At 26.6% G+C, this 25,262-nt stretch overlaps 1 protein-coding gene across 5 annotated transcripts in view; it reads left to right on the plus strand.

Moving 5' to 3' along the window:
* Nucleotides 1-25,262, plus strand: part of LOC132923285 (leucine-rich repeats and immunoglobulin-like domains protein 2) — a 103,982-nt gene that overhangs the window by 48,247 nt on the left and 30,473 nt on the right. Inside the window, exons 1-2 of one of the 5 annotated variants that reach the window (XM_060987174.1) lie at nt 4,849-5,216; nt 5,401-5,572. The exons of 2 other annotated variants lie outside the window; for them this stretch is intronic. The gene's annotated coding sequence lies outside the window, so the exon portion shown is untranslated. Of the gene's footprint in view, nt 1-4,848; nt 5,217-5,400; nt 5,573-18,964; nt 19,127-25,262 lie in introns of those variants that run through there. 2 more of the 5 variants (XM_060987170.1, XM_060987171.1) reach the window with 2 other exon arrangements.

The following is a 25,262-nucleotide window of genomic DNA, read 5'->3' on the forward strand; positions in this document are numbered from 1 at the left end:
TAGATGTATAAGTATAACAAATTAATAGCAGTATTATTAAACATGTATTAATTAGATAAAGATTATAACAATTAGACATCATTATTTATTAGCTTAATGTTTTATTATTTAAAAAAGTATAAAGTAGAAATGTATAAAACATTTTTTTTATATTTTTCTCAAAATAAAAAATTGTAATAATGTCAACAGAATACTAATTTGTATTACCAATCCGTTAATTAATCTATACAAAATACTAGTACTTTAATACAGCTTATATTTTTACTTAAACAATTTAAGTACCAAAAAATTAATATTATTACTACATTAAGTGTGACCTCATTTCCAGTGAAATTTTGTTTCTAAATTATGGTCAATAAAAATACATTTAATCATCATTTTTTATTTAAATGGAAAAAAGGATTTTAATTACAATAACTTTTCCATTTTAATACAATTATGATATATAGGTATATTTTATATATATATATATATTTATGTATGTATAGAAGAACTGAAAAAAGTTTTGATAAAAAGAGAGACAGAGTTGACATTATTAAAACAATAAAACTTTTAAAATGTACACACAGCCACATTAAATATTCATTTTATGCATACAGCTTTTGACCATAAACAATTTATTTTAATAAGTTAAGTTTAAGGATGTGTTTTGACATTTACATTATCAGAAACAAAGTAACGAGCACCTAGTAGTAGTAGTCGTCATAAATATTATTAAATGTCAAAATACAAAATGAGTTACATAACTGGTAAGAGGCATAATTTAAAATACTCACCAACGTTCGTACATTGCACTGTCATTTTAACAAACATAAAACGTGCATAAAGAAAATAATATATACTTCAATGATACTGAAATTATTATAACAAAGACTATAACTATCACTGTTCTCATTTTATTTATTTCGAATGTTATCCTTATTTAAAACCACTTTACACTAATACTTTCTTTCTATCCATTTTAAGATTTAATCACAATTTATAAATGTTTTCTTTTCCCGTCTAAGCCGATTACCTTCTACTTAGGAATAAATGGTTTTAATAAGTGAGTTAAAATGAGTTCAGCTTAAAATATCCTCTGAAGCGGTGATTAAGTCACTGTTACCTTTCGTGTAATGAATCAAACACGATATGACGAAAAAAAATATTTATCCAAAAGTACAATTTTCCGATAAACATGTTACAAAAGAACTATAATTCTGGTTCATATTATTCATCGATACAACTTTATTTTTATACAATTTGAATATTTCCATTAGTATTTATTCATTAAAGAATATATTTTAAATAAAATGTATTTTATAAATTGTTATACGGTTTTCAAAGCATGTACAAAAGATGTTATTAATTTGTGTTTATATATAAATTATGCATTTATAGTTTTTCTTGTTTTGCGCTATCAATTGTTAGTTTTTTCTAATTAAATAAATATAGATACATTGCATACTTAACCATAAAATGTATTATTCTTAATAATTTTAGGTAAAAACAGCATATTTTCACATCATATTATTATATAATTTTAAATATTTTAAAATAATTTGTATTTAGTAACATAGTATGCAATTAAGTTTCGTTATAGGTATATTTTTTAAATGTCTACCCTCGCGATTATTTTAAAGTATATTTTGAAATTAAAATGCATGTTTTAGAGGTGAATAATATTTAACAATTGTCAATGGTCAATAATTTGTCACCAAACACCATATACGAGTATGATTGATACGTAAAAAGTCACTCAAATTTCGAAGACAGACAAGTGTGATATTAATGTATACTTTATGATGCCAATTATTATTATTATCATTATTATCATTATTATAATTAGTGTTAGTATTATCAATGTTCTAATTGAAGGTAGCGATGCAGGAATTCCTCATTTCATTTTTTTTTTTTATTAAGTTATTATAATGTAATTATTTAAAATAATACATATGTTTATATTGTTGTTTTCATATTTATATACAGAATATAATACAGTAAAGCTTCCATTTAACGAAATTGAGAAAAACAACCAAATTAGAAATGAAATTATTTAATTCTATTTAATGAATTCCTCTATAATAAGAGTTTATTTTGTTGTCCGTTGAGACTTTTTGATATGGAAGTTTCATTGTACATATACATTTAATTATATGTTTTTATTTATTTACTCGAATGAGAGCATCTCTTCAAGGGACCTTTAGATAAATTAATAGAAAAAAGTTTTTAATTCTGCAAAGAATAAAAGTATAATTTGTGCAAATTCAATAGAAACATAAAAAATTGCTTATTCCTCTAGACACAGATAAAATACGCCCTTAATTTGTATGTAAATTAATTTTAATTGTATTTAAATACTCTCAAAATTTGTGTAGACTGAAATAATATATTTTTTTAAATAATTAAATTGTATATAATGTAGGTAGGTACTTAAAATGTTTTATGGTTATAGATTATATCACTACTCTATGAAAAACATATATCTATAAAGTCCACTGTGCAAGCTAATATATTTATATATTGTCTGAGCAACGCCTAATGCTAAAACATAGATCAAATTTATGTATTTTATTCACTTATTTACCATTGAACGTACCGTCATCAAGATGATATAATAATATAATATTATCTGCAGTAATTAATTTGAATTAATTGTAATTTCCATAAAAAATATCGGCTGTCTATCAATATTGTATTATATTATATTATTTTTAACCTACAGGTATATTATACGCACGTTATAGATTTATATTATTTTATAATGATGTGTCGTTTTATATCGTTAGCGGCGAGCGACTAATGAGTATAATATTATTATTTGTTTGTGTAACGACAACACTCGTTTATTCGAAACGCATATTATAACTGCGCGAGAACTCTCACGCGTGATGAGGTCGAATAAGACGAGTGTAATACGTAGCATACGAGTGGAATAATATTTATATCGTTACGGTTGGTAAACGCGGTAAACCTGTGGTATAATATAATGGTAAATAATAAGATACGCGGAATGCGTGGTTCGTGGCCATGTGTGGCTGTGCGCAGGTACGTGGAAAAGTCGTGTCTGTAAAAATAAAAATAAAAATACCTATAGAAAATTGTCTAATGTGCTTTTAAGACTTGATAAAAAAAAATTTACGAATCCAAAAAAAGTTTATTCGCTGTGCAGAACACGTACACGCGAGCGTTCGCTATCGCGTAGGTTAGGCTTTACGAATCCGCTCATTGCGCGGACGCCCATATATATATATATATATATACACGTTTGTGGGTGTGTGTGTGTGTGTGTGTGTGTGTGTGTGTGTGTGTGTGTGTGTGGTGTGCGTGTGAGCGTGTGTGTATCGCACGTGTTCGGCGCGTTAGGAGACGATAATAATGGCAGAAACGTTATCGCCCCGTACACAACACACATTAAACATATCTTTTCCCTCTTTTTTCTTCTCGTCAGACTGCGTGTTTTTCGCCGCGCGCCGCGTCCACGAAAAGTTTGAAGTCGCTAACTCGATCCGCAGTGGGGATCAAACGTATACACACACGTACGCGCAACGACGACGACGATCAAAGATAACACACTTACCGCGATATACATTAATGCCGGGCTCATTGCAGCTACGTCGTCTGTCGTGTCGTGTACCTTTTATCGTATTCCGAATGACCGTTGTAACTATGGTATCAGTCACTAACCTTGTGCCTACTACTGCTGGGAAATGTTTATGGTTGCGGAGCGCACATCTCGAATTTTGGACACGACGCGGCTGACGTCGTACCGGCTGTGACCCGCGACTTTATACTCGATCTCCGAACGCCGTAGGTAGCTTACTATTATAAGACTGTCGGCACACATAAAGTATGGTACGACCACGGAATAGATTTTTAGGTAAAACTAGATAGCCGACTTCCTTCATAACCGCAATTAAATGTTTCGAAGCGAGGGAAATGGCCGAATTCGCACATCAAAGAGATCCGTTTTTACACATTTTGTCGCAATAACAGCCGAATAATAGCGCAATATCTATATCAAATATAATGTATTTAATTACTTTGGTGATTTTCATATCACACCACAGTGGAAAACATTGTAATCGCAGACTTCTCTGATCAGAGCAGTCGGTCATTTTACCGATTTTACATTATCACTAAGACGACTATGTATTACAATACAATATGTGTGGTTGTCGCCATATACGTGTGTGGGTGTGTTTGGTGCGCGACGGTTACCTACTAAACTTTCTACACGTTTTTCCGTATCCGGTGGATATCCAAAAACAAGTATGACACGGATGATCCAAATTTTCAGATGCGTTTATCCTATTTTCTCGTTGACTAAATATTGTTCAACACAAACTGTTATTGTCGATTACCCAAATCGCGAATGAAACGAATATGACTTGGTAATCCAGCTATAGTATATCAAAATACCTATACACAAATGAAAAAATTTAAAACGTGTCGAGATCCTAATTCTTCTTCCGGTATACATACTCATTATTATAGTCGCTTGCCTAATTGAAATACTTATCATTAGAAACTACTTTTCAAAAATAAATTATTTTATTCAAAGTACGTATCTATGTTCGCAGAGTACTAAGTTTTCGATGCGTTCAAATAGTCGTTCAAAATACTTTTTAAACAATGTTTCGTCCAAGTATACGGAGTAGTATTCATCTATCACAATAATATATGAAATAATATTTTATGAACTAGGTATTTAATAACGAAAATATGACCCTCAATCCGAGTGTAGTGTGTCGGAGACAATATGTGGTACCTAAATGGAAACATGAATAGGCTATCGTATACAGGAAATGTATCGTTAACGCGTTCGGAATTAACGCCGTTGCTACCGTTATAATATCGGGCGACATAATATTATCTATTCGGCAGTGATTGTGCGCATGAGTCGCAGCGTCCTACGTCTTCTGTCACGTATTTTGTTCTTTCGTCTACAATTTTACAATTCTCGGGTCGTCCACCGTTCGATAAACGACTAGTGATTTTACGCCAGCGATTTGTGCCGTGTCGTCGGATAGATTTAGATATATACCATTTTAATATTATCGCATAATATAGTGTCATGATATCTCCATCGTCGTCGTTGTCGGATCACCGTTGCCTTGGTAGTAGCCGCCGGAAGTGACGCCCGGAAACTCGCTCGAACATGGATGATAATAATATTGTCGTTGTTCCGGCTGTCGCCCGCCGCCGCTACCGCCGCCGTGTCATCAACTACGCAGGTGAGAATCGCAAGCGCGTAAGCCGATTTCGGCAAAAAATTCGTCGTCAAAAAATTGTTTTTATTTTATTTTTTTCTGAAGGGAAAAATCGATAAAAAGTTTAAAAACGCATCAACGTCTCGTGCTTGAAAAAATAATTCTAAAAATGGTATGATAGATGTATAATAATATTATTATAATATAGAATTGGCAGACAGGCGAATACCGCGACGATTTATCAACGACATATCTATCAAACGACAATCGGAAATATTATAGCTCTGGCACGATTTTTTTTGGATATTTTTAAGTTTCACAAAACCCATTTCGCATTTTTTAACGAACGAAAGATTGATTTTCAAACGGATTTATTATTGGTACGTTTAAGTTTATATTTTATATTACATAATTTAAAGCACTTCAGTTAAAATATGGAAATAAATTTTATTTTATTTTTTGTAATAAATATAATATTTTTACTATTTCTAGTGAGAATAATTTTTTAGATTTTTATTTCTTTAATAGTTGCTGAAATTTTCGATTATATTTTATGTACAAATATCGATGATTGTACTATTTTTAATGTTGTTTATAAATAGAGCAGATTTGTATAAATTGTTTATTTTTTTATTTCCACAAAATTTGAATCTAATAAAAGTATAAAATAATATTTTGTTAACTAAAAAGTAAAAACTTATCGTTTTCGGTAAATTATAATAGTAAAAATATAAGTTTAAAATTTTGATCTTTTTTCAAATATGTCATTAGTAAAAACCAAAATTGTTTTAATGCATTCGAATTGTGCTTAAAAATACAAAAAAAAAACCATTAAAAAGTAATTGAAAATTAGTGTTTTTCCGTAGAAAGAAGTGTACCTATAATATTTCATACTTTTTTTATACACACCCACGGTATCTAGTCGTGACCTTTACACTTTGCTTTTTACAATAAAATATGCTTTTGTCAATAATAAATTATTCATAAAGCGTCACAGAGACGACTTTAAAACCGTGTTTATCGATTTACACGATTTTCGGTTAAGTTGTCAGACCCTCTGGATAACACGGGACACGTTAAATTATGTTTATCTGTTTGTTTTTTGTTTGTATCTGTGTGACGCAAATATTTAAAATCAACGCAAATTTACGGAGCACATATTCGCGCAATACCCATAGACAGTTCGCATAATTTTGTTTGTTTTTTCTTATTCTTAGAGTTTGTCGGCTCAAGATTGCAATCGAAATACACGGTATCCAATTCTGTTAAGAATGTAATGTATAAACCCATTTCGTTATTGCGTTTATTTCATCCATATCGTGATACCTATCGATTATTCATTTGTATAGAAACATAAAAATACGCGGTTTCTTTTTTCGAAATTACCAACTTAAAAAATAATAATAATCCACACCACACGCGTCGTCAGAAAATTAAAATAACAACCGTCGGATTAGGGATACGTACGTTTATTCAACTCAGTAAGCCCCCATAAACCTCAATCTTAAAATTTTAGTTTTTTAATTTTTATATTTTTTATGTCCCAAAAACGTCAAAGTAGATAGTTTGAAGACTTAAGACATTTTTAGCGCCCTTAACGTTTAAAACTACCCATCTTAAATGTAATTACTATGATTTTATAGCGAAAAATATAGATAAGATATAATAAACGTTATGAAAACGATAAAGTTGTGATGAATACATAATGTAAGAAGATTCGACAGAATTAAAAATTATAAATTACAAAGTACATAGTATAAGATGCGTATTATGCAGGTGAGCTATCTATTTTGGATATTTTATGATAGACAAATAACTTTCAGGAATTTTAGAACTTCGTAGAGATAATAGGATTTTCAACTATATATGCAAGAAGAAAACTTGCTAATTTACTATATTCATTAATTGATGTTGACAGAATTTGAGAAGGAAGAATATTCGATATAATTAAACATAAACAAGCTAACCTACGTAAAGTGTTTGGGTGCACTTTAAATAATAAATTCCCAGAAAAAAAAATGTCAAGTTTAAAGGTCGATAAAACGAACACTTGGCTAAATAATAACTATACATTTTATGAAAATAAAAATGACAAAACAGAAAGGAGATCCGTTTTACAAGTTGGTGTTTGCTCTCTTTTTGGACTTTTAAAAAGAGAAGCGATTCCTTAGTTTGAACTTTAAGCTATGTTTTTAGATTAAGGGAAAACGTACAACTGCAGTTTTTCTCCGCTATAGTTTTCATCCCTGTGTATAAAACGTGAAATGTAATTTTAAATTTATTAGATTTTTTTTTTTTTAAATAGTGAGGTAGAAACTACGATAAAAATGATTCCTTACTTTTTATTTGTGAGCAAATGCATATTATGTTTAGAAATCTTCTGTAGTTTAAAAATTGAAAGAATTGCATAGATACTCTCATTTCTCAACTCCTTATTTCAATAAAATAATATTATTAAGACCATTTATCTCTATCATAAAATATGAAAATTCTTGGTTATTTTTAAAACAATTTGGTTACATATATTTCTTCCTATACATCCATTGAAAAACTAACCACAAATTTGGGAACATGTATTTAACAAAAAAATAATATTTAATTATGTCAATACGTTTACCAATGTAAAGGTACATTTAAATTTAAAATATATGTCTCATACAACGTTAATAGGTTAGATTACATTTTGTTTACTTCATAGTTAACAGATAACTAAAAAACATATTTTATGTATAAACACAAATACATAAAGCTAGCAAATGTGTGTAATGCCAACTTATTTAGTAGATAAGTTATAATATTCGACCAGTATTGAGATAATGTCTTATTAAATTATTAAATCAATATCAATTGTGAAAACTATCTATTACAACACTGATATCTGATAATATGTGTTAGGGCCCAGGTAGGTATCATACTACCTACTTATATATTAATTTATTAAGAAAACGTTTAGGTAGTTATAATTGCCAGTCGTACCCCGTACGTGTTATTGTCTCTGACTTATTTACGCATAACACAGTACATTTTACATACAGAATATTCCATTCGACTATATTGTTGTTTTTAATAATAGAGCAGATTAATTGAGAACATTGTCTGAGGCAACATGTACGTTTATATTAACTTTAAAGTTATGAGCTTTTAAAAATGTAAATATATATTACCTGTTATTATATTTTATACTTATATGACATTTTTTTATTCGATTTAATTTTAATGATGATATTATGAAAACAACTTTAATGTTAACATTTCAATAAACTATCTATATTCTGTAAACCACTCCTTGGATACGCCCCTAAAACCTATATTTTAGATATTATAATGTATAAACATTATATAATTTTAAATCGTTTTAAAATGTAAATAATATAAACATGTTAATATGCTATGTTTGAAAATATTTATTTTAATATAATCACTATACCTAAATATAAGGTTTAAGATATGTATCTAGGAAAAAACAGTAGTGACTATCACTGTATACGAAGTAGGGACGTAATGAAATATTCATTTGACTATAAAAATGAACGCGAACACTATAATTATATAATAAATAATATTATAGATACGAATTTTGCTTTAAAAATATATAAAAAAAAATTGAAGGAATAAACGAAGTGTAAAATTCTATTGCAACCTACCATGTCAAAATGTATTAAAAAATATTTTTCATTTATTTCAAATGAAATATGATACCATCGTGTCATAAAAAAATATAGTTTCCTTTTAAAAAATAAAAACCATTATATCGTCTTATATTCATTATAATAATTATATTTAACACATTTTTCGCGATCAACCAATTAGTTTAGTTCGTAAGTAAAAGTTGTATAAAAGCTCATTAGGTAGGTACTAGGTATAATATTATAATACAAACTCAAAAGTAATTATAAAATATATATTACTTATTTTACAAGAAAATATTTTATTTTTATTATTGATCATTAATAATCTCAGCTTCAGCAACCGAACAATCAGCACTTCATATACTATATAAAATATTTTTTACAAAAAATATTTAAGATTTAACATAATATGAAATAAAAGTTTTTGATATCAAATCATAGTATATAATTTAAAATTAACAACCATAATAATATGATAATCATAAATTCATATTAAAGATATATAAAACATATATATAATACACGCAATAATATTATCATACAGCTACGTTTGCTAAATTTTATCATATAGATTAGTTTTTCTTTTGAAGGTTATCAATTATCATATTTGTAATGTTTTCGGTATCTAATCCTAATGCTTCGTCCATTTGAGTGGGATATTATATTTGTTGAGGTCATTAATGTATTAATATCACTCTGTCATTATATGTCTAATGGTTAATATAACCCCACATGTTTTGCACTGATGAGGTTCCTCTTTAGTGTTAGTTATTATATTAGGTTTTGTATGACATAAGTTATGAGTTTATGACAATGTATTGATATTTATAGTTTATCTAGTAAAATAATATTAGCTGTCCAACTTTTGAGAAAATATTTTATTCATAATATCATTACAGGTCTATACATTTTTAAATAAAATATTGTATTAACATTTTATTTTTCACACGCTAGAATCACTTACGGGTTTGGTATTGCTTAATATTCAAAAATGAACTACATTAAATATTGATAATGTCATTGATAGATTTTCAAATATAAAAAAAAAAAATCTTATTTTATAAATAAAAATGTGTTTTGTTCTATCAAATGTAAATAATGTTTTTTTTGTTTTTTGAGGGGAGAGGTCGATATCGCCTTAACATCGTTGCCCTCACCCTTGAGGTAAAATCTCAAATACGCCACTGTCCTGTGCTTGATTTAATGTACGAAATTCAGCATGGATTCTGTTTGTGACATTTAATTAACATTCGTATGCAAAAGCTATTCGCGTGTGATTTGAATTACTATAATATGTGACGAATTTACAAAGCCTTGTCCTTCTCCTTTCAAACATCGCGTATTAGTAAGATAAATTTACAAAATTAAAAACAACATACCATAATTTATGACTCTGTATAGACACCTACTTCGCTGTTTGATAGTTCGAATGTCGATGCAGCATCGTTCACAAATAAAATATAATTTTATAGTAGGTATGACATAAAATAGTATAATAATCACTATTTTACGACTTCGGCACAATTACAATTGATAGCGATTTAAGCGTTAGAATTCGACTACGTTTTAATTCTCAATTATTTCGTTGGATGAAGTCTCAACTGGAAACAACTACATTATAGGACCAAATAAAAACTATAATAATATCTGATGTTGGATCTGTCTTGTGTTGTATTGTTTTAAGATGTTTGCGATGGCTTTATTACACGCGGTCCGGACAACAAACTTCCAATTGTCCAAACTACAATTGTTAAGTCGAATTGAGGAAAAACACATTTCGCTCTTGTTTTTGTTATACCCATAAATAGGTGCACACATAAATATACATATATACATATTATATTTTCGTATTCCACTTTCTAATCTAATAAAAAAGCTACACAGACTACGAGAAAAAATAGTTTCCACCAAATGTTTGAATATTATGGTTTGAATGGATAATGGAAGTTTTCAAAAAACGAAAGAAAAGAAACGTAGTCTCCCTCCGTTAAGAAAATAACTGAATCCATTTGTTCATGACAGATTTTAACTATTATTTTTACCTGTTTTTTATATTGTTATTCATATAAAACAGGAGCTGATTCAGAGGAGGATTTGGGGGAGATCAACTGAGCTACAATTTTTTTTCTCAATATCGCGTATACCCCTATTCTAACAACTAACTTCCTGAGACTATTTTAACAAATAGTATCTATACAATAATCAATTTTACAAAGGTCTATCTTAAATTTTAATAATATATATTAAAGTTGTCTTGTTATTAAAAAAAATATATTACACGAAAGACATTTAAAAAAACATAGAACACGAATACCATTATATTTTGTTTTGTAGTATATTTTAAAAATGGGTTGTATCAATATTACATTTTCTGTCAATGGCTTACAATAAAAAAGCTATTTTTTAAATGTCTATGTATAAAAATTGTCTAAATAAAATTTAGGTTATGCGTTTATAGCGATTACCAATAGGTTTGACAGAAAATATGTTTTCAGTAAACAAAAGAAAAATAGCACATTTATGATTCCTAATACTGTAGTCAATTAATAATTATAGTTATAAACATAATAGTAACTTTAAAATAAGAATATTTTTTTATAAAACTCGTGGATAGTTACTTTGTGAGTATACTGTGCTGCAGCTTAAATAAACCCTCCATTCAAACTAATGTAAACTTACCAATAGTTACCGTCATAACTGCCACACCTGGTTGTTGTATACAAAATAAACTGTGAAAAATGACGTGTCACTTAACACCGAAATGCACCAATTATAACAGGATGTCGACTGACAGTTTAGGATAAATTGACCGTACCAAATGAAAAAAGCGGACGTTCAGCGTGTTTCGGGTAAGCCAGTATTTTGGATGAGCCGGGTACGTGCCAGCACGGTGAGAGGGCGACAGGGCGATCCTCCCGGTGCACTTGTGACATTTCATACTTTAGTTAAAATATATTCATAATTCTTAAAAGACTCCATTTTTATATTTTATGTTGTATCTATTAATAAAAGTCGAAATCATACTAATAACATACATTTTTTTGATCATGGATGTTGTTTTCAGTAAAAATAATCTTTTTTCACCCTTTTCCTCCCATCAACCTGAAGACCCGCAAAAACGCCGCTAGCTGATTAAATTAAAATTAATCTTGCAGAGCTTTAGGGCCGAACGTTACGTATATAATGCAAGATTTAACAACGATCGTCGTTCGTTATCAGTCGTCACATTCAAATTGGATGACTCTGATATCTATCTCTGTTTTCAACTGTAAGTCGTGATCCGTACTTTAAACGCTCAATCATGAGCTACGCGTCATTACTTTTACGTGTTAGTATTAATTATTTGTTATTCTTTTAAAATATATATATATATATATATATCACTAAAAATATTATTAAATATACCTGTGTACTTATATATACACGTATTTTGTGCTTGTTATCTACTCTACCGTCTATTTTAATCATAATTTATACATACATATTGCTCTACTTATTTCTATAATATGTCTGTCACAAAGTCGCTGTCAAATTAAATATTAATTTTTTTTTTTTGAAATTGTATAATACAAGTCCCATAGTCCCTATACTACGTATGTCATATTATTCTTCCCAATTATTTTGTCATACATTTATATGCTTACACTTATTTATTTTATCCTCGTTTATTATTCCACTTTTCGTATCATTATATATTATACAAGCATCGAGTGGTTTGAATTACATTATTCCCAACATACGTTTTTTCGAAGTAAAAACATTTTTACTGTCTAGAAAGAGCACCTAATTATTTACCTCAGGTCAAAAAATATGAAACTGCTTATACATTAACCAATAATTATTTTAAATTGAATAACTTATAAAAATGTATTGTATATACAAAATAAACAAATTTCACAAGATCTTTTGAACTTATTTGAGTATACTTAATTTGAATTATTCAATCATAGTAAATGTTACATTAAATGTACTTAATATATATTGTAATAATGTGTAATATTGTATACTTACTAAAATAATCAAAAAAATATTTTACCAGATCAATTAAACGTAGTTGCACGTAGTAAGCACCTGTATATGCCGATCAAATTATAATTATATAAAAATTAAGTCAAAATCTAAATGGAAACTACAGTTTCTTTTAGTAAGTTATTCCCTAGATTAAATTTGACAAATTTACATAACATTCATGGCTGTTCCTTTAAACATAAGCTAAAAAATGAAAAATAAACACAGTTAAATTATACACCACGCAATCCGTAGAATCATTTAAACGAACTCGGTTAAGTTAAAAACTTAACCATCACACAATATAGCTCATTTCCAGCAGTATTTTAAACTACCACATAATATAATAAATTACGTTTAGAGTTGTCTAACATTACAAAATATGAAAAGTTTTATTAAAAATAAAATGTACTTGAAAATAATATGGAGGAGAGAAAAAAGTACATATACGCAGGTACTAGCCAGGTTACCAATACTTTCCAGTTATTTGATGCCGTTAAATTTATATCCAGGCAAAAGCTTTGACCGCACGGAGAAGGTCAATTTTTTATATTACTACAGACATTATAACCCAAAAACTATAAATTATGTTTGGGGCATCTGCGTATTTTTATCCTTTAATGTGAATAAAGTATAATCTTTTCATTTTAAATGTTTTTTTAGTTGATTGTGTTTTTATATAGTTTGTAACCAAAGAAAACCAACTAAATTTAAGTTAAAATAAGTTTTTGCTTGCATTAAAAAGTCAATACAAAGTTATTAAAAATATCAGATTGTTTATACATTATGTATTTTTGAATAAATATATTATATTATTTGATTCACATGCATATTAATAATTAAATAATAATATTTTTTAAATATTAACGATACAGAAAAAGAACATAATATTACATTTAAATGATAATAATATTAATTGTTGATAATATTATTATGAACCATTTTTATATTTTTATTTTTATAAAATAGGAGTAATATTTATTATTCATTAGATAGCAACTAATTGATAGAATAATTATTTTGTTACTACACGTTTTAAATTTTAAAGCCATACATTTTTCGTGTATATGAAATTAGTAGGTATAACAATACTTCAGTAATTGTTATTTGTTAATGCTTCTGGTACATAAACATATACAATATAAATCGTCGAATATTTTTTGATAAAATTATTTCTTAATCATATTTATACTCCTTAACCTTCGTTGCACAAATATTGTAAAAACGCATATTAAATTATTTAATAAAGAACAACAATTCACTGTTGTAAAACGTAGCACAACAAAAATTCTTTTCGCTTCTGAATGATAAATAAAATATGGTACGTCTAAAATTTTACCAAGACTGATCGATAATCGAAAATAACATTTTACTTTCCGACGTCCGTAATAACGACGAATATTAAATAAATACGTATTTCAGTTATTATAAAATATGTAGTTACTTATACAGGTTAATATAGGCATATTAAATAAATATTATTATGTTGTTTTTTTTTTTTTAAAAAACCCTATTTAATTTATTAATATTATACCCAATTTAAATTTCTATAATTCTATACCATTTCATTATAGATTAGATATAAGCAATATTGCACTACCATAATACTATTTATTAATAAACACACACATTAAAATATTATTTTTATTGTACTGCAGTAGACATTTTTGCGGAAAATAAATCGAGACAGTTCTTGAATCAAATCACTAATGAAAAATATGCTAATTAACCGGAGACGCAATATATACGAATCCGGGTCGAGAATTATTTTTAAATAAAAAAATATATTATTTATCCATGAATAGGTCTGCAATAATTAATTTTAATTGCCCCGTCATTTTTTTATCACCCAGATGTCAAGGCTGCATGTTACCTTTTTGTACAGTGATTTATTATCGTTGACTATATGATATTATTAATAACCCACAAAAATATATATAACAGACGAATAATTACATTTATCATCTAACGGTTTACAGTAGTTCAATGCATCTAGTTAATAACATTATGGACTGTGTATAGATTTCCACCGTGTACTAAATTCTAGCTTATAAAACAGTTCTTAATATTTTCGTCGAATTTGAGTAAAATGTGTGTAATTAGAATTACTTAATTAAATTTAATCTTAAATTGTGTTTAAATTTTTTATTCCAGTAATGTACTTTGAAATTTTAAAAACATATCAACAGCCTTAGATTTTTAGCTTTGAGGGAAGAAAAATTCATCATCTTAATACTTTAGAAACGAAATTAATTGACTGTAAAATTAATGTCTATAGGACATAAAAAAAAAAATCATTAATACTACATAAATAAAAACAACGTCAAATATTTGCAATGACATTACGGAACGCCATAGTTTTCACATTAATGGCCCTTACTTTACATTTATATTTTTTTTTCTCGCTGTTAAGTTATTCGACAACTCGTATTTCGACAATCTTTAACGAAAACACTACTAGACAGTGCTCACTCGAAATCACATTGAATAATATATAAGTGCCTACCATATCTTATTATTATTATATATATATATATATATATATATTTTTAATTTTTTTTGTTATTATTTGCTAGGAAAACCTTTAAAGTTAGTTTTCGTTCCATTAATAATGTTTATTGTTATTATTATTATTATTATTATTATTATTTTTTTAATGTGGGTACATATTATTACGCGTAACGCAGTTTTCGATGAAATGGTTTTTTTCCCCAAGCCCTGGAAAAATACGTATACATAAATTTCCATTTATTTTTGTTTTTTTTTTTGTCATTCGTGATCATACTCATTTGTAAAAATAAATGTCACCTGAATTAAACATTAGTGTCGTAATACTATTTAAATCATTTTTGCGGATATCATATAGTTTGTTTTTCATTTTTAACAAACGATTTGCATTTAATTATCCGATGGCCGAAACCTAATTTGTAAAAGGTTTTATTTAACTAAAAAAATGTATGCACGTATTTAACTTTACACATAAACAAGAACACGTGATACACTATACGCAAATATTACATAATGGCATATGCGTTACCTATAATATATTAATATGTATGTTTTATTTATAAATTACGCCGTAATAATATATAATGAATAATGATTAATGGCATATAAACACATGACATACTTTGATACTTACAAATAAATATCATGATGAATCACTAACTTTTAAATTCTCATGGAAATACCCAGAAATAACGATAAGCCTCTCATTATGGTTAAAAAAATAAATGTTCATAAACACTAACAATAACAAACAATATTCTTGAATATACTCGCAATTGATTACTGAAGTCCCATTCGCTTTGACTACTAACGACTACGACTACCACGTTCCTTGCATAATATATGGTTGCAGGACGCTTGCAATTCTGCCTTTTTTTCATTTACATTTTTAAGTCCTTTATTTCGCTTTCCTTAAAAATACCGCACCACCGCCACCAACTGTGTCACCGCTCTTCTCCGTAAACCGTAACCAATTATACAAATTCTCCGATCGTCTTTAAATGTATAATTCAATTACAAATCATACTAGTAGTTTTAAATATTTTAGTTTTGAAATTGAAATGAAATTTTATTTTGTAGTATTTTATAATATTTTATAATATTAAACTTTTAAACAAAACTTTTTGTTTAGTATTGGCGAAACGTCGCTTTACCGTGTATAATATAATATATTTTGTACGTATAATATTATATATTTTTTAATTCTTAGCTAACTTTTTGATCTTTGTATCAAGGAAAAACTATGTTCATATGTTAATTAATTCAGCTTGATAATTAATGCTACTTGCATGTAACCTGTACTTACTGTTTTTTAAACAATCGGCGATTGATTGGTTGCATTAAATATTTCAATATTCTCAACAGCACTCGACAGAACAATATGTTATATTACTTATCTAGGTACTACGATAATAGTATAAAATATTAATAATATGAATGCGAGAAAAGAAAAAAATATGTGAATTGAAGCTTTGCCATTTGTCGACTACGTAATTGCGCCACTCTAAGACTCTGAGAGAAGGAAGTTAAGTTACAGTCTCCAATTTACTTCAATGAAAAGAAAAAAATATTTACCTATTCAATACTCGTTGTATTGATATTAAGTAGTTTGATGGGGATTATTTTGCGGGCTTTTCTTTCGGTAAATTATCGGTGGACCCCGTAACCGGAACGTCGCCGCTGCCTCCGATAATAATAATAATAATAATAATACTTCCACCCAAAACGACGACGACGACGTAATAATAATATCAAATAATATAATATTACGATTATGTAATATGTTCAGTCTTTGTTCGACTTGGATGTGTGATTTCGGTGAATGGTCAGCTACAAACTCGATCGATTCTCTTCCGAATACATACGGTCCCGGGAAAATAATAAACACACCTTATCTCTGCATCCGTTCTACAATAATATTACATTTCCCGCGCTGATTTCGTTTCAGGGGACTGGAACACTATTATTCTATTATTGTTGTTGTTGATGCTGCTGCTGCACACACACGGCCCACCCCAATCTACACCGACGAGATAATATATTTTTACTGCCAGTCCCATTTTGCGTTATTATTGCGGCGGACGTCTTTTTCGGTGTCGTGTGCTGCATAAGAAATAAGATATAACGCTTCCCTTAACGATTTTTGTTGTTATCGCCACCGATTCATGTAGACGTATCGAGCTCTACGTTGCAGTCATCCGTGTCGTATACGTGAACAAAGTATAATAATATAAGTTTATTAGGTATTTAAAATTTTGGTAAAGTACTGTGAGCCTTTGGATCTTTTACATTTTTATTCCATACTCCCTAAAATATTTTCTTCGTATTATAAAATAAAACATTTTTAAAAAAAATCACTTCTACACATTGATATTTAAAAATAAAACAACATAACTTATGATACATAAGTGACTTTTTTCTATTACGTTGTAATCATAATATTAAATTAAAATATTTTAATAGTTTTTAAAACCCATCAGTAAAAAAAAATAAAGAATGTGTGGTTATCCGGGAAAAAAAATGATGGCATTTGCCATTAATGCCCCCTGTCAGACAGACAATAACCATGGTGTAGTGAATAGACACTCTTCCCCCCTCCCACACGTTTTAGTTCACTAACGCTGTTTTGTATTTCCAATTAAAAATATATATTTTGATTAATAATACTTTTTAAATTTACAATGTGTTGTTATTTTATAATGCCATAATATAATTAATAACTATCTATGACAAACATGTAAAAATATTTAGTTTAAACATTATATCGATTATTATAAGTTATAACAATTCGGCTGCAAAGGCATTAATCGCGATTACTTAGATGATTACGATTATCTGCAATACTTACAATAGATAACAGTTTAATTACTATTGCATTATATTTTGTTAACTAGATTGTTGTAAACATTATAATATAATATTATATTATACACAACAAGCATTTTTAAATTGGGATATTTAATAATTTTACATAGGTACTATGCTCTTTAAATAATTAGAGTAATTTATATTGTTGAAAACGTTTCTTTATTGAACTGGATTAAACTGAAGCAGACAATAACTCTGCAAATAAGACGGCAAAAAATAGTTCAAATATTTATTTAGAATTACATTGTTGACTTTCGCGTCATTTGATAAATAGGTTTAACAAATAAGTTAAAAGTAGTGACTGGAACTTTATACATGTTCTAATGCCCCTAAACGATATTCATTTTTATAGAAATATAACTTTAAATAAATAATTTTACATTTTATATTTTCTTTAATTGAAATCAACAGCGATGTATTTTTATTTGAAAAATCACATTCATATAATATAGTGGCTGAAACAAAATAAACGGACAAAACGTTATTTAATACCGTAAAAATAGCAATAGGTGCTCCCAATATTGGAGCCATAGTGGTATTTAATAATACATAAAATGTATTATCATTTTTTAATCGTCACACAATCACTATAAATCAATTTAACAAAACAATAACCGATGTCAGCAAGTAGTAGGTATCTACCGACTGTTTGTATATTAAGACATTATTTTTTTTTTTTTTACATTAGTCGGTTTACAAAAAAAAATGTTCAGTTTCTTACTAAACTTCGTACGTGACCGGTCCGATTCGTTAGAACACTTATCACATCGCATATTCACATAACGGACGAAGTCCATTCTTAACTGATACAAAAAATACATAGTTGTATATTATAGTCTATACTATAAATCATATGTTAGTGTGAAAACATTATAAATTAGTTTTTCTCTACGTGCAGCCATCATTCTTTCAACCTCAAAAGTTAGTATAATATCTATTATGATAAATACTCGTATTATTATTATAATTTTTTTTTTTTAATAACCCTAAAATGGTTTCGTTTAGGTAACTTTTAATATTTAATACTGATATTTACATTATATTATACTATGAAAACAAAAAAAAACATGCACAAGTTTAACAACTAAAATTAAGTCTATTACCTAAGCATTACATTTTTTAAAAACATCTCTCCATTTAATTCATTTTGTTTACAGGGAATTAAAATCAAATTATAACGAACATTAAACATAATTACGTGGTACCTAATATACTACCTACTTTTTAATGTTGGAAAAAAGATGTATGTATAATTTAAAAGGTAACCATTACATTTTTTCCAAGAAAACTTAATGTGAATATAAATTATTATAAACTAAAATTGCAATTTTTAATGAAGCTACTTGTACATTAAAATGTTTAATGTTGTTTCAAAAAATGTGAATGCGTTTTCACATATTCTGGGATTATAAATTTAGTTATAAAACATCGGTAACGAAATTCTGCTATGAGGACAATTTTTATAAAGTTTTTCTCCCTCTCGACGAGAAATCATCAAAATGAATATTTTTGAATTGATTCAAATCACAAAACATGGAGAAATAAAATATGTATTTTCATTTCTTATATTATCTTTTGAGCGCCAGGGAATTTGAAGTAATATGTTCTTACCTCTATAATATTCATACATAGAAACTAACTTTTCTAAAAGTTGAACAAATAGGTATATGGGTCATAAATATCTACACGCGAGCTTGAAACACTATTCTAAAATAAACTATTGATTACAATCAATATTTCTAGTTGAGATTTCCGTAAAAATTATTTAATAATAATGAGCTATCTATAAATTACTGTTCGAGGTAATATCTTCCGTAAATTTTAAATTAATATCCAGCGTATTATTATTTGCAATCTAAAAAATCATTTAACTAATAATAAAAATTAACGCTATTAAATCGTCCGATGGTCTGCAGATACCACGGCAATCCTTCGAAAACCCTAAAATCGTATACTTTCGTTTAATAATTCAATTATTATACAAATATTCTTCTAGTATATTTTTCTAATTCTTCTCTAATAGTTTGTAGATTATAGTTAATAATACTTTAAAAGTCAAATAAAAGTAGAACATAATCAATTTAGATTAAAAAATATTTATTTTTATTAAAGTATTACCATGGCGTTATATTTAATTGTTGAACGTCCGTTTACATCCATTCCATTAAAATTTAAACGAAACTGAAATGATATTTTAAATAAAATTATCAAAAAATAATAAATTATCCTACATAATTTTATAAGTAAAAATACATGCCTTATATTTTTATATTTACAATATGTATCATGACAATGCAGTATACTGTATACATATTGTGATAGGTACTTCAATAATTTGTAACTGCAGTCAATATATCTTTAACATTTAAATAACAGTATAATACCAATAATACATTAATACCATAATTCAAAAAAAAAAAAATATTTCCAGTACTTAAAATTTTAAATATTTTAGTATTGTACTTTATATGAAATTTACTTTTGAAAAAATTAAGTTATAAATAATAGTAATATCACATTAGGTATATATAGTTACCAAAACTTGATTCATTGGGATTTATACACACACATATATATATTATTATAGATAATTAATTTTCATTAGTTTATTTGCAGAATATTACTAAGAAAATATAAATAATGTACTTTCAGACATTATGGGATTACCAAGCCATTATTTGGTGTCGAATTTCGTTATAGAATATAATCACTTTGTTTTTTAGTGTTATTAGCTTTTTTATTATAATACATATTATTATAAATTTATTATTTATTATTTATAACGTCATAATCAGAAATAAATTTAAAAAAACCATAAATAAAAAAAATAAATAAATTAAACAGTCATGATATTGCCCTACCTTTTTCTCCATTTTTTTTTTATATAGTACGTTTTTAACATCAGAGGATGAAACAATATTTGATAGCTTACGTTCTATACAAACACTCAATTAACAAATACAATTTTAAATGGAAAAAAACCTGAAAAAATAAAATAATAAATAGTAAAAAGGAAAAAAACATAAGGATCAATCTTATCTAATCTTTTAATTTAGTTGTACCACAATATTTTCTTTTTTTTTAAATAAATTATAAATTAAATATACTTAAAGTATATCACAATTTATTAATATCATATTTATAATCAAAACAATTTTATTTAAATTCTTATGATCTTATGATTTGAAAAAAATATTTTACATGAATACTATTAAATATAATAAGTATCTTTAATAGTTAATTTAATTGTTTATTTAGCTTTTTAAAAGTAAAGTAATTTTATTTAAATATTAACTGAATATATTTTTAATATTTAATATTATAAACACATTATGTAATCAAAAAGTCCATAAAATATATTTTTTTATCCTTTATAGTTTAGGTAAATATTTATTCATTAGAACAAAAAAATACTTTTTTATTATTATATTAAGAATTACTTCCCAACGGCATGGCGTCGCAAATTCTAAAAGCTTTCCTTTTCCACATCCTCAACAGTTACCAACAATAATGTAATGTAGATTTAATAAAATTAAAATAAGACCATCAAATATAAATTTCCAACTCAATAATTAAAATGCGCAATTATTTATTTATAAATATTTTCTATATTTATCTAATTTTAATGTATTACAAAGAAAGTACTGCGGGACTACTGAATAACTTATGTGGAAGCTCAGCGTATTAAATTATATTATTATTTTATACACCTATGTATATAAATTTAAAATAAAATTAATAAACTATTTTTTATTGATTATTAAATATAAATATTTAATTAAATTTTTCATTCCCAGTGGTTTGAGTATCTATTAAGTAATCTATTCCTAGCAAGTTAGGTTAACCGCTGTTTATACGGTATTTTTCTAAAAACACTGTTTGGATAAATAAAAAAAAACCTCAAAACGTTTTATGTGGCAACTTTATAGATTGTAAATCGAACACATACCGTACTTTAAAAAGGTATTTTTTGTTTGTTTTTTTTTTTTAGTTTCGCAACAGTATTACCTACTGTGGAGCAGTAAATCAGAACCATTTTTTGGGTAACCACGGGATCTGTTTAAAATCAGTTTCGAACGCAATGACTTATCAAATATAAAACTACTCGCCCCGATAGAAATTCGTCGAATTTTTTAACATTAATTATTTTTAAATGTGCTTTTCTTTTAGAAGAAGGACTTAAAATTAATGCAAATCAAATATATTATTAAATAATAGTTTCTGACAACGTCTTGTAAGTTCTTTTTTTTATTAATAATAATACGCAATTTATTTAGGTTGTTCAATTATTAACTTCGCATTAAACTAATATGGTGACGATTGCTGAAAAATGAAAAGAAAAAATTTTAAGATCCATAAAAAATATCAAACCTAATAATATTATTATTATTTTAGTTCGTGATTTTTATTAAACGATTTAAATGTATTTTAAAATAATAATTTAATAATAACTGTGTTACAGTACCTACTTATGATATTATGATGTTTACTTACTCTTCTAGAACTTGACTTTTTAATAATTTTAATATCCAATAATTGTTCTAATATAGTTTTAAACAAACATAATACAGTATAGTAAAATAAAGTATACATTTATTCAGGTCATCTGTCAAATAAAAATGAAGTAGAAAAGTTAATTTAATGTGCATATAAATCCATAACTAAAATTTTAAATCTAAAGACTATAATATAATATTTTCCTCTAACACGCTACATTAACAAAAACATTACAATACTTGTATAACGATACTAATTTACTGTGCATATATTTACATATTTTAAAGTTTGAATATAGTTAATTCGTTGGTTCTCTATAAGGGTAGTTACTCATATCCAATAATATTCTATGGTTATTATCTATCAAAAACAAATCATTAAGTAAGAGAATTGTGAATATCGTTTATTAAAATGTTTTATTAGAAAATATTTAAAACATATAAAAATTTCATCAACATAATATTCACTTTTATATTATTTTCAGTAAACACATGAAAAATATAAACTGATTATAATACGATTTTACTTATTTTATCCATACAAAAAAATAAAATTTAATATTCCATTAAACAAGAAGGACATTTTTATTGAGTGTACCTAATCAAATTTTAAAATGGATTTATTTAGTAACGCTTTTTTTGTTTACTGTATTTTATATTTGTTTACGTTAACGTTAGGAATAATTAAAACGACAAATTAGGTATTCATAAAAATATATAGTTTAATATTTTAACTGTAAATGAAAAAATCTTAATTTTTCCAATAATATTTGAATAGTTCAATATCAACTACCTGATGAAAATATAATATTTAATCGCGTTACATGCATGTGATACGTATGCGTATTGTTATTAACCCACTGACACGTGGTTCTGGGAATTCGCACATTGAAAACAACTCGAAATTTATATATTAAAAAACATTCGTTGGATGAATATCATTGGGCGTATCGATTTTGAAAATAAATTATTATACATTGACAGCTATATTTTATATCCGTGTAAATAAATATCTAATAAATCCGGTTAAAAAATACATGTATGATATAATATAGGTACCTATACCTATATACATATGGCTAAACGGATATACATTACTTTTATGGTCAAATTACAAACCCGTCATTTTTCCATTTGATAATAAAAATGTTTACAGTCCTTCAACTCCAATAACAATAAAATTTACTCGATCAAACAACCCGATTGATAAAAAAAAAAGAAAAAAAAACACATCAACACATATATCAAACATGTGCATATTTATTACGTGAATAAAAGGAATTATTTATTAAATTTTATTTTATTTTATTTTTTTTAGATCAAATACGGTATAAAAATTGACATTAAATCTTATCTTATTTTTTGATATAAATATACATGTAGAACATATAGGTGCTATAGAGAACAGTACATATTATTACCTTCGAACAAATCTGTGATATATTTTTTTAAACCAACACATTTCGTCCATCACACGCCCACACGCGTAGTCATTGTACTTATAATAACGGTCTAGACAGCTTTATATACTTTTCGAATTATAAATTCTACGTTTTAATAATACATATAATGTATACATAGGTGCCTAAATACAAACGAAACACAACCCAATTCACTGTTTTTACACTGTTAAAATTTTAATCGTACACGGAAATCGCTCATTAATAATATAAGCCTTCAAAATATATTTTACATTGTACACTTGCACCTTTCGCCGTTCGTTTTTAAGTTTTATCTGATACCTTATGATCTATGATAATCAACAGTGTAATATTTTTTATTTCCTTTTTTTTTTTTTATTATTATTATTTCGTTGGGATTCGATTTTTTTTCTTGGCCATGATATTACATCTTCCATTACGGACGATCTTATTAGATAATCTTTTGTCATCAATACTCAAAAAGTCAGCAAACAACATATTTTACTCATCTATTATAATATAGTCAATTTTATTAAAATTAAAGATAAAAATAAATTGGTATATATTAAATAGCACTAAAATAAACATTCAGCGTTTCTTTTAAAAGCAAACATTTGCTATCTCGCAATGTCTTAACTTTTTTGAAATATGTATTTTAAATAATTTTAAGTCATAAGTAGTTAATAAAACACCTTTTTGAAAAAAAATGTATTTATTTTTCATATCTTTTTATTGTTATGATAAATTTTACAAAAATTAAATTTTGGACATTTAGGTAGTTACTAGTTAGTCAGTTAGTTATAAAACTTATAATATACAAAGGTTAGATGAAGTGAACCAGCATTTTTAAGAATACCTGTGCCACAAATCTTAAAATATTTCCCAAAACGTTAAAACTTTTCTTGAGTGCTTATTACCTTTAAAACAATCTATCTATTTTTAAATATTAAACCCAATAAACTATTTCTATTAAGTTCTTATTATACAATAAATATTCATACCTAACTCACACAAACGAAAAGGTGGTATAAAAAAACTTATTATTCAATTATAAAATTAAATATCATTGAAGTAAGAAAATGTATCCAAAATAATGTAATTGAACGATAAATTGTAAGTAGGTATATCAATGTATGTCTA

Source organism: Rhopalosiphum padi, chromosome 2, assembly GCF_020882245.1.
Source record: "Rhopalosiphum padi isolate XX-2018 chromosome 2, ASM2088224v1, whole genome shotgun sequence".
NCBI classification, from domain to species: domain Eukaryota; kingdom Metazoa; phylum Arthropoda; class Insecta; order Hemiptera; family Aphididae; genus Rhopalosiphum; species Rhopalosiphum padi.